The sequence below is a fragment of the Ambystoma mexicanum genome, chromosome 5q (genome assembly GCF_040938575.1).
Source record: "Ambystoma mexicanum isolate Mex_15411 chromosome 5q, UKY_AmexF1_1, whole genome shotgun sequence".
Lineage (NCBI taxonomy): Eukaryota > Metazoa > Chordata > Amphibia > Caudata > Ambystomatidae > Ambystoma > Ambystoma mexicanum.
The window spans coordinates 962,720,818-962,739,591 of record NC_090933.1 but is presented as its reverse complement, the minus strand read 5'-3'; the positions used below and the strand labels follow the sequence as shown (position 1 = coordinate 962,739,591).

At 46.3% G+C, this 18,774-nt stretch overlaps 1 protein-coding gene across 1 annotated transcript in view; it reads right to left on the bottom strand.

Moving 5' to 3' along the window:
- ZFPM2 (zinc finger protein, FOG family member 2) overlaps positions 1-18,774 on the bottom strand; it is an 815,442-nt gene that overhangs the window by 38,229 nt on the left and 758,439 nt on the right. The window lies entirely within an intron of this gene.

Genomic DNA, 18,774 nt, shown 5'->3' with positions numbered 1-18,774 from the left:
GAACAACTCTCTAGACCCGGAGGTTGCCCAACATGTGCAGGATACACGTTCTGAAACTGCAGACACAGTGAAGCAGAATTCGACAATCAAACAACACAAACATTCCTTGGAGTTGCTGCAGGAATATGAAACTCCTTAAGCCTCACACTGTGCTCATCCACAGCCCTGAGGCACTCAGAACACCCAATTCCAGGAAGCGCTTGTCTAGCTTATAAACCTGCTCACACTCATTAAACACTCACAGTAGAACACGACTCCTTAAGCCTCACACTGTGCTCATCCCCAGCCCTGAGGCCCTCAGAACACCCCATTCCAAGAAGCGCCTGTCCAGCTTAGGAACCTGCTCACACTCATTACACACTCACAGTAGAACACGACACCTTAGGCCTCACACTGCGCTCATCCCCAGCCCTGAGGACCTCAGAACACCCCATTCCAGGAAGCACCTGTCTAGCCTAGGAACCTGCTCACACTCATTACACACTCACAGTAGAACACGACTCCTTAGGCCTCACACTCTGCTCATCCCCAGCCCTGAGGCCCTCAGAACACCCCATTCCAGGAAGCGCCTGTCCAGCTTAGGAACCTGCTCACACTCATTACACACTCACAGTAGAACACGACTCCTTAAGCCTCACACTGCGCTCATCCTCAGCCCTGAGGCACTCAGAACACCCCATTTGAAGAAGCGCCTGTACAGCTTAGGAACCTGCTCACACTCATTACACACTCACAGTAGAACACGACTCCTTAAGCCTCACACTGTGCTCATCCCCAGCCCTGAGGCCCTCAGAACACCCCATTCCAGGAAGCGCCTGTCCAGCTTAGGAACCTGCTCACACTCATTACACACTCACAGTAGAACACGACTCCTTAAGCCTCACACTGTGCTCATCCCCAGCCCTGAGGCCCTCAGAACACCCCATTCCAGGAAGCGCTTGTCTAGTTTAGGAACCTGCTCACACTCATTACACACTCACAGTAGAACATGGCACGTTTTATTATGTATCAACCCTACCAAGCCCACTCAAAATTAAGGCAAAGCATAATGAAAAAAGTCAACAGGGCTCGACTCCCGAATGAACTGGTGTGAACTCAATACAATTACAAGACGAAAAACATGCTAATAATAGTGGTAGAAGTGTACTGAAAAAAGTAGTGGGACTGTGGTCTCGGCAGTGGAGAGGGTAGGTGGAAGCATAGTGCAACATAGCACAAGGTGTTGAGGCCAGGGCATTGCAATAGTCTAAGTGACTAGTAACTAAGGCTCCTATTACAACTTTACACTTGCACAGGGACATGAATGGACAAGTCCTGTGGATAGAATGGTGAATAAGATTGTAAAAAGTAGAGGAATGATAAACAGAAAAAAATAAAAGTAGTGGAACACTGCTCCAGACAGTTCCCACTCACTTCGATCACTGGCTAATAACTGTGGTCAGTTACATCGGCCGATCTTGGCAATAAACAAGCACATTGGTGAAATCGGCAGTCACTGCTAAAGTATGAACTGAGTAAATGAAATTTGCTTTTAACAACTTCTAGTGCTTCATTAGCTTGAACTGTGAACTAATGTGCACTTAATCGTTTTTATTTCTACGTTTGAACAGATTACCATCAAAATAAAAGATGTGATCAACATTTGAGAAATATCCAGAAGTGTTTAATATGTTTAGGCTACGTTTTTTGGGCAGGGATTTTTTTGGCATACTTCTAATGTGCATACCAGAAATTTTAAATTGGCCAGCTTTTGGAATTGAATAGTGGTGTACTTTGTACTTGTGCACACTTCTGCTACCTTAAAGCACTGCATTTTGTCAAGTTTACACACTTCTTGGCATTCAGGGTGTGATGATATGTAATGTATAGGTGATGGTTTCATGTACTCATATATAAACTACAAAAAAGGTAGCAGGCGCCCCTCTCTCGAAAGAACATGGCATGATAACCTGTTCAGTGGTTCGTAACCACTTTGAGAGTTCGCAGCCATCTGCTTTTTGCTCACTGTACCTTTCACAGATGGGAAATAGGCATTTGCATATCAGTCTTTGTCCCGCAGTTCATATCCAAACTAGGCTGTACACGACCATGATGATAAAAGGCAAATGGGGAACTAATGGCGGCCCGCTCTCTCTATAGGACTCCCATACACACCTTGAATGTCCACGGTGTATGTTCGACCAGCCGGGTCACGGTACTAGTGAGTGTTCCATGAATTAAACACTTGAGGGCCTGATTCACAGACGTATTCCAATGGGATTGTGCCATTGCAAACCCCTACTGTGAAAGAGGCCCTGGCTGCTTTTATGTGCATGTATGTGTGATGTTGGCAAACTGTGTGTGAAAGAGAGAAACACATGTGTGTGGAGTGGAGAACCAGTCACTTGCATGTCAGACAGATGAAGCGAGAACCATGGCGATATCCCTGCATTTAGCTGGGTTTGTCTCCCGATGTCTGTATGCAGCCTTGGAGCATCGGTTTGATAACTTCCTAACTTGAGCATGGCGGGAAGTTTATTTTGGGAATCGCCTCCTCGCAGCGTCTTTAATCCTTCAAGCGCAGTAGATGTTTGCAACTTTCAAGTCTCAGGGAAGAGATAAGGAAGGTCTTGGTGTTACTCAAAAGCTGTGGACTTACTGTTCCCTGCAATGTTTATGATCAAGATTCCTTTGCAAACAGATCTGGTCGCTCGTCGGAAGCGAATAAATCGCCCTCATAATTGCTGTCAGAACGCGACTGAAGTGTACTGCGGGCTCCGATAATAAAGAGAGGGCCGGACACAGTTCAACCCCGATTACGTCTTAGAAACGTTCGCTTCTCTTAGAAGAGCCGTTTGCCTTAAATATCTCCCGTTCCTGCCAAAAGTGTCCACTTGCACTTTAAGGGGAAAACAAAAAAAAGGGAAACAGAAATCGGGGTCTGTACAATGTAACGAGGGCCTCCAGTGATAAACTCCAATTAAGATGTAGACAAGTTTCTCTGGAGAGCATGTCATCATTAGCAGACATGATAAACACACACAGTCGGATCTTTACTCGTCAACTGGAAGCACATCTGTAACCTAACAGGGCTATTTGTTGCTAGGCAACACAACTAAGAAAGTTCCCATTTGCTTGTGTGACCTTTCCTATTAAGTAAGGGAAAGATCGGCATACATGGAGTGGGAAACTTGTACCTGCATGTCAGCTATCTAGCACCTGTGGAGCCTTAGACTACAGAGATATCTTGAATGTCTGCCATTACATAGCCTGTATCCTGTTTTTTTCAATAATTTGCAATCCATCTAAGCAGGTGGTTCATTTCCTTTGTTTACGAAAGAGAAGAAGACGAATGAAAGAGTAAATTACGGGCGTAATGTCTCTCCACCACATATGTGCTTGATTCACAGAAGCGTTTTCAATGGCACAATGCCATCGGAAAACGCTCTGTGAATAAGTGCCAAGGTCTTGTCGGGGGGGATTCTGCCGGGGTCGGCCGGGCCGTCCGCAGACCTCCGGGCAGGGAGGCCCCAACTCCTCCCGTGTATATCTCGGATCGAGACAGAGTATGAGGCACACACAAGGAGCAAGGCAACTTCTGTCGTTTATTATGCAAACGGCAGGGATGGGTCAAGGAGCGTACGCGTTCGTCCTGACACACACACAATAGTGGGGCTCGCAGGCCCTTTTTACTACATTATGACGCGCTACTTGCGTCATTCCAAAAAGTTACCAAAAGAACCTATCGCCACTCTTGATTGGTTGCTCGAGTGGTGGGGTTAGTATAGTACGCATATAGAGAATGATATTAGTGGTTAAGATGTAGTCAGGTGGTATATCTGGGTTGTCCCTACAATTAGATACATAAGAATTGTTACATGAAGACCCCTGAGGATTGGCTAACGTTACTGACGTCTGAGATAAGAACCTCATGTTCTGATTGGTGCATCCGTGAGCTCCCCAGCCTGGGACCACCGTTGTTCCCAGCACACGGTGCACCTGTGGTTGCAACAGTGTTTCAATATGGGTACGTGCAGGCAATGTGAGGATTTATTCATAGGTGGGAGACTGACCGTTCCCACTGTAGCAGGTGTCCATTGAGCCTTTCAAGTGTGTCGGCCTGCGTCTCGTAGCGAGGTACCCAGACGCCTTTTCTCTCCTGGGTTTTGGCATCTCGTCAGGTTCGGCTTGGTCACGTGGGGAGGGACCGTGTTTGAGGCATAATTCTGCACAATTAATATTGTTTTTCCACTGTATGTCTGGTTTAATTTGCAGATATGATTTTAACATTGGTACTTGGAGTGCGAGGTTGCAACATCGTGCCTTTGAAGATTTGTTTCTTGACTGTGGGTTTGCAACATTACGACCTTGGCTAGTTGCTCCACTGGGTTCTTTCTGCAGGCTCAGCAACCTGACTTTTGCTTTGTTAATGTCCACGGGAACTCTTGCTTGAGGCCTACTTGGGCCTGGTGCACGAGTAATCCATTTAGTGCATGGATGCTTTAGGTTATAGTGGCATACAGTTTCATGGCCAGTATCGTGTTTCCATTATATCTCTCATGATGGTAACGGGTTTCAAGAGAAGCGTGAGCAAGCGTTATAAATGAGCTCATGGTGCGTCTTGCGTTTCTGCATTCTGAAAGCCTATGTAAAAATAATAAAGATGCACGTCCGTGAATAAGCCTGTCGCCTACGTCAGAGCACTGAGTATGTTCTTCGTGTAGATTGGTGTGGAAATGTTCAGCGTGTATAATAGTTCAGCGGTGCTTCCCGTTATCTAGGTCGTCATGGCATCTCTAACGATGTGTAGATTTCAGTCTAGTTGGTCCGTGCCGCAGGTGTCGGCATGGCCAGTGCGGGCTGTTGGGCAGGCAGATGGACACATCCGTATGTTTCTGTACCAGGGTATTTGGTCATCTGGTAAATGGGCAAACTCTTCTCGTGGCGGGTGTCTGGGCCGCGACCCTCTAGGCCAAGCGCGAGAGGTGAAGGACGGGAGTCTGGTTTTCCATTCTCCCACTTCAGTCCCCCCTCTGGTCGACTTGTCGACCACAAACATATCCTTCTCGTTATCTCCTCTTACTCTCCATATCTTGGTTATCCCTCCGAGATGTCCATAATGGTTTACGTGATCTTCAAATGACCAATACATGTATTCGCATGTTCCTCCAGGAGTACAGTACACCCATCTTCCTATGTAGCTCCTAGGGTTCCTTGGGTTCTCGATCTTCACTGATGGTGGGTCTAGATGATTGGCGATGATTTGGGTGCGCAACTTCTCCCTTTCGTGTATTATCACACCTGTGTGCTGGCCGTCATCCGCTGGCATCAAGGGGTGCATTCCCACCATTTCCAGCAACTCATCAGTTGAGCGCGCCTTCCGGGCTTTCCAAAATCTAATTATTATCAGTGCAGCTCCAGCCAAAATAGCACATCCCACTATTATTTTCAGTCCATCTGACAGCCAAGATGGCATCCATGACCATAATAGTGAAAACCAGCTTTTATCCTTGTTTACGCCGTTACTTTCGTCCATCATTTTGGAGTGCATCTGGGCCAATTGTGAAACTGCTTCTGTTAGTGTACCATTGTCGGCATCGTTGGCAGGTATGAACGTGCAGCATGATTGTCCTATCTTTGCACAAACTCCTCCTTCCATTGCTGTGAGAAGGTCCAATACATATCTGTTCTGTAGTGCTACCATCCTTACAGCTCGCAGCTCCTCTTTAATTGCGTTAAACCCATTTACTGTCGAATTTATGGTCATCATTAGTTCCCATCTGGTTATTTGCAGCCATTTTGCGTTTGCGTATGCCTGCAGTCCCGGATGTATTATTGAGGAGAAGAACATTGCTGCTCTGCTGAATAGTCTGTGTTCTGGCGGTATTGAGGTTAGTTCCGTTTCCGACCTTCCCCACAGATAATTTCCTGTTAATGGCTCTCCTTGTCTTTTTCTCCTGTTTAGGACAGTATCATTGCTGTTGGTCCTGTTTTCTTGCTCCTTCTGGAGTGGTGCAGATCTCTTTCTTCTCCTGTCTCCTTCATCCATTTTCGGAAATTTCGCCACATCGACATGCTTCTTAGGTACCACTAGTGATGGTACATTGACGTGTACCATTGTGCACACACCACTCCACAGGGGAGGCAGTGTATGATATGCCTTTTCTCCGCAGGCCCAATAATGGTCCATTATTACTGCTGTTCCCGCTCCCCCCTCAGGTAACTCCATCACACTTGCACAATTGGTGTTATATCCCACGTCCACCTCTCCTTTATGCTGGTAACATACTTTGGGCGCAGTCAATGGTAATATAGTTATCGGGTCTTCATCTTCTTCTACCCACGTGAGCATTGGTACATACTTGATCCATGTCGTCCAACATCGATGATTGTGTGTCTCGATGGTTGAGATAGTTTCTTTTGTTACCATGTTGCTGCCAACCACTCCTATCTCCCAGCTGGTACCCAGGAACACCTTTCCTGTTATCGTCAGTAATGGCCTCTCCCAGCATCCTTGTTTACCCGGAACTTCCGTGGCGTACCAATCACATGGTAGATACTGCAGTGTTACCTTCTTTGTTTCTCCTTTTTCAGGGCCACTTGTTATGTATCTGAATGCTTCAGCATGTAAACTGGTCTTGTGATAACTCAGATAGGTCTTGAGGAAGTTGTTTTCATATGGGTATGAGTCTCGTGTTTTCCATGTCATGTGCACTACTGTTCCTTGGAATCTTCCTTTCGTTTGGAACAGGGCCAAATATATTATGCACTGTGCTGTTTTTTCATCTATTTCTGTGGCAACAAATGTTCGTGAAGCGCTCATGGCGTATGGTATTAATGAGCAAACGTAACAGCTATCCTCAGTTGTCTGCTTACCAATGCGGGTCATGTGCTGGTACCATATGTTGTTTGTGACGTGTGCTGAATCTTGTACATAATTATCAATACCTTTATTGTCTGAGTATGTGCTGCGTTTAACTTTATTTCGCTTTTGTTCATTGTTACTGTTACCACCTGACGTAACACCTGTTGCAGCAGGGAGGTGGGGTACATTAGGTTTGGGTGCAGCAAAAAAACTCATAGCATAGCTGTACTGCCATACAGAGGCAGCCAAAACTCCGGTGATCATAAAAATCCCTATTATTTTTATTACATATGCTAACCTCACCGACATTTTTGCTCTTACCTTGCTGCAGTCCTGGCAGCGTATTCTTGCGACGTTAAAGTTGCCCGCCTAAAAATTCTCAAAAAGTGCTTGTTATTAAATGTTAGTTTTGTTTCATTAAGCTCTCCCTATCAAATAGTCATTCAGTGCCCAGGTGAAGAGTTGCTCCCACGCTACTCTAAGTGATCGGTCTCTCAAGACCGGTAAGTATGGGCGGAGGTGGGGCATGTAATTTTCTATGGCCAGGAGGAAGGCCGTGTAGTATACACGTACCCTTTTCTTTTTTAAGTATGTTGGCCTTTTTATTTCGTATACAAATTGGTGTGACAATTCTTCTGGGTAACTATCGTCTGGCAGCACCATCTACGCCTGCACACTGAATTTGTTAGATAACTTTTCTTAACAATACAATATTACGCAGCTCCTGTATGTGCGAGAGAAAAAGAGAACATTCACGTGTTTACATGTGTATTGGTGCAAGCGAAGTCCTTAGTTTTTATTACAATTGTATTTAGTAGTCAATGGGGGGGGGGTTTGCTCAGATGGCGGGAGCAGTTTTACTCTTTGAACGTGTGACCATGGGGTGGGCAGTGTGGGGATCACCCCCTTCTTCGTCCGTTATTCTCTCCGAGGGAACAATTGGGTCGTTGTCTGTGGTTGTGTTTTCTTCCGCTGCCGGGGATGTTGTTGGCGTTTTTCCAATGGACCTGTCGTTGGCGCTGGGGCGGGTCTGCAGTTTGTAGATTTTTACATCATGCAGGTGGTTCCACGCACGCTTATCCTTTAGTTTTACTGCTCTTGTTGATACGTCCTCTACTAAATGGGGGCCAGTGAACCTCTGCTGGTTCCACCTTCTATTAAAATTTCGAAGTAGTACGTGGTCACCTTTGGCAAGTTGGCACAAGTTCTCCTTTCCCAATTCTGTATTTTCGTCTATTTCTTGGTTGCTGGTGGACCCGCCCCGTGTGCGCTCGAGCTGTTGAGACACAAACACAACGCTAGTAATCAAAGAAGACACATATTGATACATTTCATCACCTAACACATTCGCAGAACTTTCTTGGTCGGTGAATGCCCTTGACGTTGGTGTTAGGGGAAGGCGCATTTGGCGTCCAGTAACCACCTCGTGTGGGGTGAGGTGGTGGTCGGACCCTGGCCTGTTTCTAAGTTCGAACAGTGCTAACGGAAGGCAATACAACCAACTTTTCTTTGTTGTTTGCTGTATTTTAGCAATTGCCTCCTTCAATAGGCCATTCAGGCGTTCACATACACCATTGGCCTGTGGGTGGTACGCACATGCAAATTTGTGTTTAATGTTCAGTAGGGATGTGATATGCTGGAACATTTCATTTGCGAAATGGGGTCCGTTGTCTGATCTTAACACCTCGCACACTCCCCACCTGGGGAATACCTCCCTTACTATAAATTTGGCTGCTCTAAACGCATCAGGGTGTGAACAGGGCCCTGCTTCGATCCACCTAGAAAATGGGCATACTACTACTATCATGTATCTATTGCCTTGACAAATGTTGATCATATCAACATAGTCAATGTGGAGGTGCCGAAAAGGTCCTTCTGGTCGGGGTATGGTACCTCTTATCACCTTTAAAGTATGACCGGCCGTGAACTGTTGACATGTAAGGCAATTGCTGATAAAATTTGACACATGGGATGTTAACTCGGGACAGAACCAATCTTCTCTAATTCGTGCTGCTATTATTTCTTTGCCTGTATGGGCAGGGTGATGTAATTGGTTCAAGGCGGTATTTAACAATGCCAATGGTATTACAACTTTCCCAGTGCCACCCTGGCGCCATAGTGCGTCGGTTGGTGACATTGTGCATCCTCTTTTCACCCATACTTCTTTTTCGGCCATTGGTGCAGCCGCTTGTAACTCCATAATCTGGGTGGCTGGGAGATGGGTGTACCCTTCTTTTATTAACATCTCCCTCGCTATTCCCCTCCCTCTCCCTCTCTGTGAGTCTGTGGGGTTCCATATCTCACCAAAATATGCAGCATATTTTGCATGTGCGTCTGCTGCTGCATTTCCTTTTGATATATAGTCTTCTCCATTGGTGTGTGCTGTGCATTTTACTAGGGCTAGTTCTTGGGGATCGTTTATTACTTCAATTAGTTCAGCCAACAAGAGGGCATGTTGTACTGGAGTGCCGTCAGCTCTCCTAAACCCTCTTCTTCTCCACTTTGATAGCCCTGAGTGGACAGTGGATGTAACATATGCACTGTCGGAATATATAGTAACTTTTTTATCAAAACTTTCCTTTAGTGCCAATATGAGTGCAACCAGTTCCGCCGCTTGAGCAGAGTAATGCTGTGGTAATTGTACACACTTAATAGCCACACACACTGGCGCTTCCATCATTTGTACTACTGCTGCCCCAGTCCTCCTTATCCCGTCTCCTTGATCAATAGTTGATGACCCATCAATAAACAAAAGCTCACCTCCCTCTAGTGCGTTTTCTTCAACTTTCCTAGTACATGAGTACATCTCAGTTACTTGGGTGCAGTCGTGGGCGTAATCTCCCTCTTCAATTACTTCTGCTAGGAACCTTGCAGGGTTAACCGTGCTACATCTAACAATTGCCAGTTCAGCTTTGGACAAAATAATCTCATAACCTGTTGCCCTCTGTGTCGTCAGTGTGGACTTAGGTTTATTCAATATCGCAAATAGTGCATGTTCTACAAATAGTGTAGTTGGACACCCCATAGTTATTGATGATGCTTTTTCTACTGCAAATGCAGCTGCAGCAAGACCTTGTTCGCAAGAGAATTGTCCTAACATTATTGGATCTAAGTGACCGCTGTAAAATGCTACTGGTTTATAGCCCATGCTAGTCTTTTGGGCCAATACTGCTTTCATTACTGCTGAGTCGCAATGTGAAAATATAAAAAATCGTCGCTCATAGTCTGGGGATGCTAGTACTGGAGCAGTTGATATTGCTTCTTTTAATTCATCAAATGCCTCCTTCATTTCCATAGTCCATCCCAACTTTTTCTCCCCTTTATTTGCTTCCTTCAAACCCTCAAGCAGGGGTCCTATGTAAGAGCTGTAATCAAATACCCATGCTCTACAGTAGTTGCACAGTCCCAGAAATTGCTGCAGTTCTCTTACAGTCTGTGGCACGGGAGTGCCTGATATTGCCTGTGCTCTTTGTGGTGCAATCCTTCTTCCATATTGTGATATCAGTTGGCCAATGTAAAGTACCTGTTCCTGACAGTATTGTATCTTTTCCATGTCTACCTTGTACCCCTTTTCAGCCAATATCGTCAACATTTTTAATGAGTCCTCTCTACATTTATCTTCATTTGTACTGCAAATTATTATGTCATCCACATACTGTAACACTGTGCTTTCCAACTCAACGTTACCCAAATCCATCTGTATTACCCTATTGAAAATTGAAGGTGATTCACAATATCCCTGTGGTAATCTGGTATGTTTCCACTTCCTATTTCGGTAAGTGAAGCTTGTTAAGTCTTGTGAGTCTGGGTGTAATGGTATTGAGAAAAAAGCATTTTTAAGGTCAATCACTGTAAACCGTGATGCTTCTGCTGGAATGCCACACAAAATTGTGGCCGGGTTTGCTGTTACTGGATACTCTGCTTCTACTATGTTGTTCAACGGTCTGAGGTCCTGTATGAACCGCCAAGACCCTCCTTTAGCCTTGCGCACCGGGTACACAGCTGTGTTGCATGGGGATTCTGAGGGGACCAATATGCCATTGTTTATAAGGGCTGTTATGGTTTCGTATATGCCCTCATCTGCCTCTCTTGACAATGGGTATTGTTTCACTCTTGGTAGTATGGCACCCTTTTTTAATTTTATCCTTACACCCCCTATGCTTTTAATGCATCCTACATCATAAGGGCTAATAGTCCATAATGATTTTGGCACCTTTGACATATCTTCTTTAAAAAATGGGACTGGTGTGCCAGCGGGTGCCTCAAGTGCCATTGCAATTTTCTGTGCCACTTGTTTGTGAGCCACTGTTAGCCACATTTCTACACTCATCATGAACACCATTTCATTTTCCTCCTTTTCTTCTGAAAACAACTCTTCATCTGACACCTGGGTCAGCCTACATCCTTCTGCTAGTGCTATCACCGCCCTCCATGCTCTCCCTTCTTTATCTTGGGCGTGCACAGCAACATAATCAGCTGTTGCAATAATGCTCTCAATGTCCACTGCAAGGACCTTCCCTTCCAGTTCATTAGCTGGTGTTTCTGGTCGGAATAGATAGGCTGCTGGTCTCCTCCATATTTTCCCTCCTATCCCTGGCATCCATGCAAATGCCATGTCTGTTCCGTACTGGAATAGCTCGCCGTCTACCGGCTCCGCCCTGATCGCTATCTGTCCACAGTATGCTTGCAAAATCTGTCGTGCTGCAAGCATGTTAATCCCTGGAGTAGAGCAAATTATGCCATCCTCTGTAAAGGAGATCGTCATATTTAATCTGTTCATTATGTCCCTCCCCAGTATGTTTACTGGTGAGGCACTATAATACAAAAGTGGTACTGACAGATCGTAATCTCCAATAGATAGCGGAACGTTATCAGTAAATGGAACCAACCCTTTAGCCCCAGAAAACCCTTGTGTGTTCATGGCTTCGCCTGACATCTTAAACTTACCTTCCCTTATGCAAGACCGGGTTGCCCCGGTGTCAACAAGGAATGATAATTTTTTGTCACCTATCGTTACCTCTATGCGTGGCTCCTCCGCACTATTAGGTGTTACTGACAGGATGGGACACACCAAGGCCGTCTGTGGGCTGTCCTATTGGGGGTACAATGACTGGCCATTCCCTGTGTAAGGGTTGTGCCCCAACACCGTCACCCCACCCAATTGCGTTCGTTCAGGTTGTGGTGGTGGTTGTATTAACGCTGCACCAGTTACTTGTGGCAGGTATTGTTTTATTTGTTGTTGTGGTAGGGAATAGTGTTGGTCACTCCCTTGTGGTGACATCTGCTGTGGTTGTATGCCCTGCTGTTCTTGTGATGTCCTATGTTGTGCTTGTTCGTTCCATGCTGGTGTTCCTGGCCTGACCCTGCATGTACGTGACATGTGTCCTAATAGTCCGCAGCTCCAACACACGGGTGGTTCCCTGTTTTGCCATGGGAAGTTCCCTGTGTTGTCCTGGTATACTGGTTGCCCTGTCTGGTAGTTATTTCTGAGTCCCCCAGCCTGTTGTTGGGTATTATATCCGTATCCTCTTCCCCTCATAAACCCTCCTCTCCCTCTATTATAATTATAATACCCAGCTCCTTGCATTGGGTACCCTCCTCCCATGTTCTGTGCGTGTGATTGCAGAGGCAGCACTTGCTCTATTACCTCTTGTGGGGGCGCTATTTGAGCTGGATTTTGTGCAGCCACTACTTGCGTTGGGCTTTGGGCCATTGGTGTTGGCGCAGTTATTAGTGCCCCTTCCATGGTATATTTAGTAAGTTTTTTCTGTACTAATTTGGCCTCTTCTGTTTTCCTGTCCTCTTCCTTTTGTTTCATTTTTCCTTGCCATGTTCTACAGTGATGTACTATAGTCAGTTGTATTTCCGGCCATGGTTTTGCTTCCATCCCCACTACTTTCTTTAATTGTCTCTGAACTCCTTCTGGGAGCCCTTGTACTAGTATATGATAAAATATGGCTGGTGTTTTGTCCCATTGTTCTCTAGTTTCCATGCGCCACTTCTCTTGAATATCCTGGATATAATCAACAGGATCCTCGTTCTCACCCATCTTACGGGAAGTAATGGCTCCTATGTCTGATGTGTCTGGGTACTGCACTCTTAGTGCCTGCCATAGCGCATGTCTGCAGTTTGCAAATGGTGCCCCATCATGCGATGTGTTTGTTATTGTTACCCCATGGAATCCCGCTCTTTTCCAAATGTCATCCGCTCTATCCCCTAATATTGATATTAACAGGCCCTTAACATCTCCCACTGCTAGTTTCTGTCCTGCGGTGTGTTTTTCCATTTCATATATCCATTTACCCGCACCTCCACTTAATGATGGGAGCCTACATTTTATGTTTTCCTTATCCGTATGTTTCCAAGGTACATATTGTGGTCTAACCCCTCCTCTCTCCAGCAGTGGCATTACATTCTGTCTTGTGTCATCCTTTATGCTCCATGATGTTAACTCTTCACACCCCTCCTCTTCCCCCATTCCTTTTACTACTTCAAATCCTTCCTTACTACCTCTTCTCCTACCTCCCTCTTCTTCCTTTCCCCTTTTTTCATCCTTTCCTGTGTTCAATATTGTCACGTCTGTTTGCCTGTCTTGCCTGCGACTAGGGAGGTCCCTAAGCCGACATGCATAAGGTGTAACTTCGTCCATGAAGGGTGCGAGCTTTATTCTGTGCAGAGAGCGTGCAGTTGTTGAACATGTGGGGTGTGGCGTTAGAGAGCGTGATGGTGATGTGGGTGGCGTGTGTTGGTTGGTGAGCGTCGGTGGCGTGTGTTCGTTAGTTTGTGTTTCTCCCATTCTTTTCACTTCCTCCTTACTTCTCTCCAGCTCCTCCCATCTTCTACTCACCCATGGCGAATCTATGTTTGTTCTAGTGAGGTATAGCTTATCTAAGCTTTCCCTTTCACTCTTCCTTCCATCCTCACTACAAAAATCATTCATAAATTGCGCCCCCCACTCTGCCTTTTTTCCTTTTATTGTTACAGTTTTTAAGTCTATTAGGTCTCCCTCTTCCTTTCCGTTGTTACCACCTGTTCCCCTTAGTGCTGACGTTGTTGCTACCTCTCTATTTTTATATACTTCTCCCCATCTTTCACTCTCCCTCTTACTCTCTTCTATCTCCCCTTCACTCCTCTCCTCCATCTCCCTACTATTTTCCTCTCTTTTCCTTTTTAATTCCTCCATTACTTCGTTGCTCATCTGTTCCAATATCCTTTCATCCTCTCTCCTCCTTTCCCATTTCACCCTTTCTCTTTCTACTATACTCTCTATTACCTTCCCCTCTTCATATTTTTTAGCTGTCTCTGATATTATCCTCCTCCTCCATATTTCCATTTCTTTTTCATTTTCTTCTTCTTCCTTCTTCTTCTCCCTCATCACTACTCTTGATACCCTTTCTGCTGCTGCTTTTACCCTTACAGCTTCCCTCTTTCTCTCCTCACTTTGCTCCCTTAATTTTTCCAATTCGTCCTTACCTTCTTTCCTTTTCCTCACTCTCTCTCTTTCCTCCCCCTCAAGTTGTTTTATCAGTTCATTCTGCTCATCCCTTAGTTTAGCTAATCTTTCCTCCAAAATCTCTTCCTTCTGCCGTAGCAGCTCCTCTCCCCTCATTTCACTCTCTCTTTCACTATCCTCGTTTGTTCTCTTTACCGCCTCCCTTTCCTCTCCAGTTAGTGATCCTCGTAATTTCAACAATATCTGTGCAGCTACCCACTCATCGTTTCCTATCTCTACAGTCTGCTCTTCTCTCCTCCCGTCCCCCATTGGTATCTTTCCATGAGCCACATATGGTGGAGGGCTGTATGCCGGGTTTGAGTATCCTTCAGCCGCCCTTAACTGTCCTTTTATTTCTCCTAATTCTCTTAAAGGGTACAACCCTCCCCCCTCTGTTTTCACTCCCGGTGTTAAGGGTATCTCATTGCTCGGTTCCTGTTTTATGTCAGCTAATTTATCAACCTTTCCTCCACCCAGTTTTTCATTCCCCATATTCTTTGTTCCTTCACTCTCCTTTTCCCCATCCGTTCCTTCTTTCTTAATCTCCTTTTCTTCCGGTGTTTCCCCCATAGTGAACATTCCATTTGGTCCTGGTCTAGACCCCTGGAACATCCTCCATAAGTTAAACACCTCCACATGGTTTGCCAACTTCTTCCCCTTGTATGTATTGTGCAGATGGTTTAATAGTGAATGTTGGGCATATGGGTCAAAGCTACCATTAGGCGGCCATGGTGTCAACATTTTGTTGTCCGTCCCCTGGGTCCACTCTATGCTGTACTTAATTAACTTCTCCCTATGTGGTGGCAGTGTGGTGCATATATGTTGTAGTGGGGTAGTGAGGGTATTCCCCCACCCTCCCAACCCTCTCCCGTATGACATACTAGCGCACCCTTTCTTACCCTTCCCCTTGCTACCAGTTTGCAACATACAACCTTTTATTGCTTACCTTGCCCCGCAAGTGTGGGGACTTACGACAATCCTTTGACAAATTATGCAATGATAATAATCACAAAAAAAAAAAAAATTATAAAACAAATATATTTATGATGTTATATTATATTCCTTCCCCTACGGCCCCCTGCGGCCGAAGCGCACGCAGCCCCCTGCAGCTGCGTACCCCTTACGACGATCTTACACAGTCGTCCTTTTTCCCCGTTCTCCTCCCACCTTTACACTTGCCGTGGCCGGCGTTCTCCGTGCGCAGCCACGCCCCCTTCCCCTTCTCCTCTTTGATCCACTCGTTTATCGTTTATCTCCGTGTCCGCTCCTTTATCATGTTTCTCTTCCCCACCAATGTCAAACCCAAAGCTTCTTGTGTTCACGATATCTTACTAAATCCCTACTGGTGACGTCACCTATTTCTTCGAACTACTGGTATATTCGTGTTATGTTCTTTAAATTCAAAATACACTTGCAATCTACCCCGCTAACCCTACAGCTGTCTTCCTGTCTCTCCTGGAACAAGGTAATCTCATCAATACTATAACCGGACTGCGCACGCTGCGTCGCCTCGCGTGTGATACGCCCCTCAACAGGAGGGCTTAACCAGCCAATTATCTTCCGTTTTGGGCAACTACGTAACTAGCCACCGCCCACAGGGAAACGTCATCTACCTATCGAGTTTCTTGCTCGAACAATAGGGAACCTCATCTACCTATCGAGTTTCTTGCTCGAACAATAGGGAACCTCATCTACTCATTGAATAATAAATGTCAAATCGTAGGAAACCACACACACCCACCCTCACACGTAGTCGCGATTTAGGCCAATCAGTGTCTTTCGAGCGGCTGCACGTGATGTTTTCGTGCCCCGCCCCCCTCTTTCGCGTAACGTTAGCTTTTTGTTGCGAGCGTCTGCACGTGTTGTTCTCGTGCCCTGCCCCCCTCTTTCGCGTAACGTTAGCCGCCTTCTCTCGCACTCAATTCACTACCATTCATTCCATTATCATCACTCAATTAAACCTTCACCCCACCTTTTTACAATACCTCCCTCCTCCCTTATTTACTTCCGCCCCCTCCCTCACAATTTCGCATTGCTTGTTGTGCGTGTCATGCTCACCAAGTTCCCTCGATGCAGGGCCGCTCGACTGCGTGCACCCCTCCAAGCGGCTCGCCACCTCCCCTCGTCTGGACCACGTCTGGACACTCGCCGACCGCGGGCGGGATACTTCTCAACCGGCTCCCGAGGGCCAATATCCGGATTGCGCTGTCCGGTCCTCTCGCAGCTCCGCGATGGTCCTGTAGTCCTCAGAAGGGGGCAACGGCAGAGGGGGCCGCGCCGCCGGGCCTCCCCGCAACGGGAGTGCCTGGAAAAATAAAAAATAAAAGTCGATCTTAAACAGATCTCAGCAGTGCCTCCAACTTGTCGGGGGGGATTCTGCCGGGGTCGGCCGGGCCGTCCGCAGACCTCCGGGCAGGGAGGCCCCAACTCCTCCCGTGTATATCTCGGATCGAGACAGAGTATGAGGCACACACAAGGAGCAAGGCAACTTCTGTCGTTTATTATGCAAACGGCAGGGATGGGTCAAGGAGCGTACGCGTTCGTCCTGACACACACACAATAGTGGGGCTCGCAGGCCCTTTTTACTACATTATGACGCGCTACTTGCGTCATTCCAAAAAGTTACCAAAAGAACCTATCGCCACTCTTGATTGGTTGCTCGAGTGGTGGGGTTAGTATAGTACGCATATAGAGAATGATATTAGTGGTTAAGATGTAGTCAGGTGGTATATCTGGGTTGTCCCTACAATTAGATACATAAGAATTGTTACATGAAGACCCCTGAGGATTGGCTAACGTTACTGACGTCTGAGATAAGAACCTCATGTTCTGATTGGTGCATCCGTGAGCTCCCCAGCCTGGGACCACCGTTGTTCCCAGCACACGGTGCACCTGTGGTTGCAACAGTGTTTCAATATGGGTACGTGCAGGCAATGTGAGGATTTATTCATAGGTGGGAGACTGACCGTTCCCACTGTAGCAGGTGTCCATTGAGCCTTTCAAGTGTGTCGGCCTGCGTCTCGTAGCGAGGTACCCAGACGCCTTTTCTCTCCTGGGTTTTGGCATCTCGTCAGGTTCGGCTTGGTCACGTGGGGAGGGACCGTGTTTGAGGCATAATTCTGCACAATTAATATTGTTTTTCCACTGTATGTCTGGTTTAATTTGCAGATATGATTTTAACATTGGTACTTGGAGTGCGAGGTTGCAACATCGTGCCTTTGAAGATTTGTTTCTTGACTGTGGGTTTGCAACATTACGACCTTGGCTAGTTGCTCCACTGGGTTCTTTCTGCAGGCTCAGCAACCTGACTTTTGCTTTGTTAATGTCCACGGGAACTCTTGCTTGAGGCCTACTTGGGCCTGGTGCACGAGTAATCCATTTAGTGCATGGATGCTTTAGGTTATAGTGGCATACAGTTTCATGGCCAGTATCGTGTTTCCATTATATCTCTCATGATGGTAACGGGTTTCAAGAGAAGCGTGAGCAAGCGTTATAAATGAGCTCATGGTGCGTCTTGCGTTTCTGCATTCTGAAAGCCTATGTAAAAATAATAAAGATGCACGTCCGTGAATAAGCCTGTCGCCTACGTCAGAGCACTGAGTATGTTCTTCGTGTAGATTGGTGTGGAAATGTTCAGCGTGTATAATAGTTCAGCGGTGCTTCCCGTTATCTAGGTCGTCATGGCATCTCTAACGATGTGTAGATTTCAGTCTAGTTGGTCCGTGCCGCAGGTGTCGGCATGGCCAGTGCGGGCTGTTGGGCAGGCAGATGGACACATCCGTATGTTTCTGTACCAGGGTATTTGGTCATCTGGTAAATGGGCAAACTCTTCTCGTGGCGGGTGTCTGGGCCGCGACCCTCTAGGCCAAGCGCGAGAGGTGAAGGACGGGAGTCTGGTTTTCCATTCTCCCACTTCAGTCTCAATACATGTAATACAAGTACGTGCAACATGTTTACAGAGCTAGTCATGTGTCAAGGACAGCGCATCTCTTGCAAATCCTGTTTCCAACATTCCCATAATATTTTGAAGTATATTGCTCTCTTTCCTACTTTTGTCCATATACTATATAGTTACACCCGCGGAAGGGTGCTCAGCCAATCAGGTGGCTGGAAGAGCAGACATGAACACACAGTGTACCGCTCAGTAATTAGTCATCTTCACACAGAAGTGACGGGTGAAAATGGTGACGTGCACCTTAAATATATCCAAAACGATTTGCAGTTTTGCACCATACACCACCTATGTATGCATGTATGTATGTATATGTAGGTAGGGGCGTGGCTTGGCGGCCATGCGAGAGTGAGCAGACTCCGAGAGGCTCCCACCAGATCCGACCAAAGATCCTGAGAAAGGCGTATATTAGGAAAAAAAAAACCCAAACAAACGCCAGGGAAAGGCGTCGGAAGACCCAAGGCACACACGGGAGAAGACCCGACG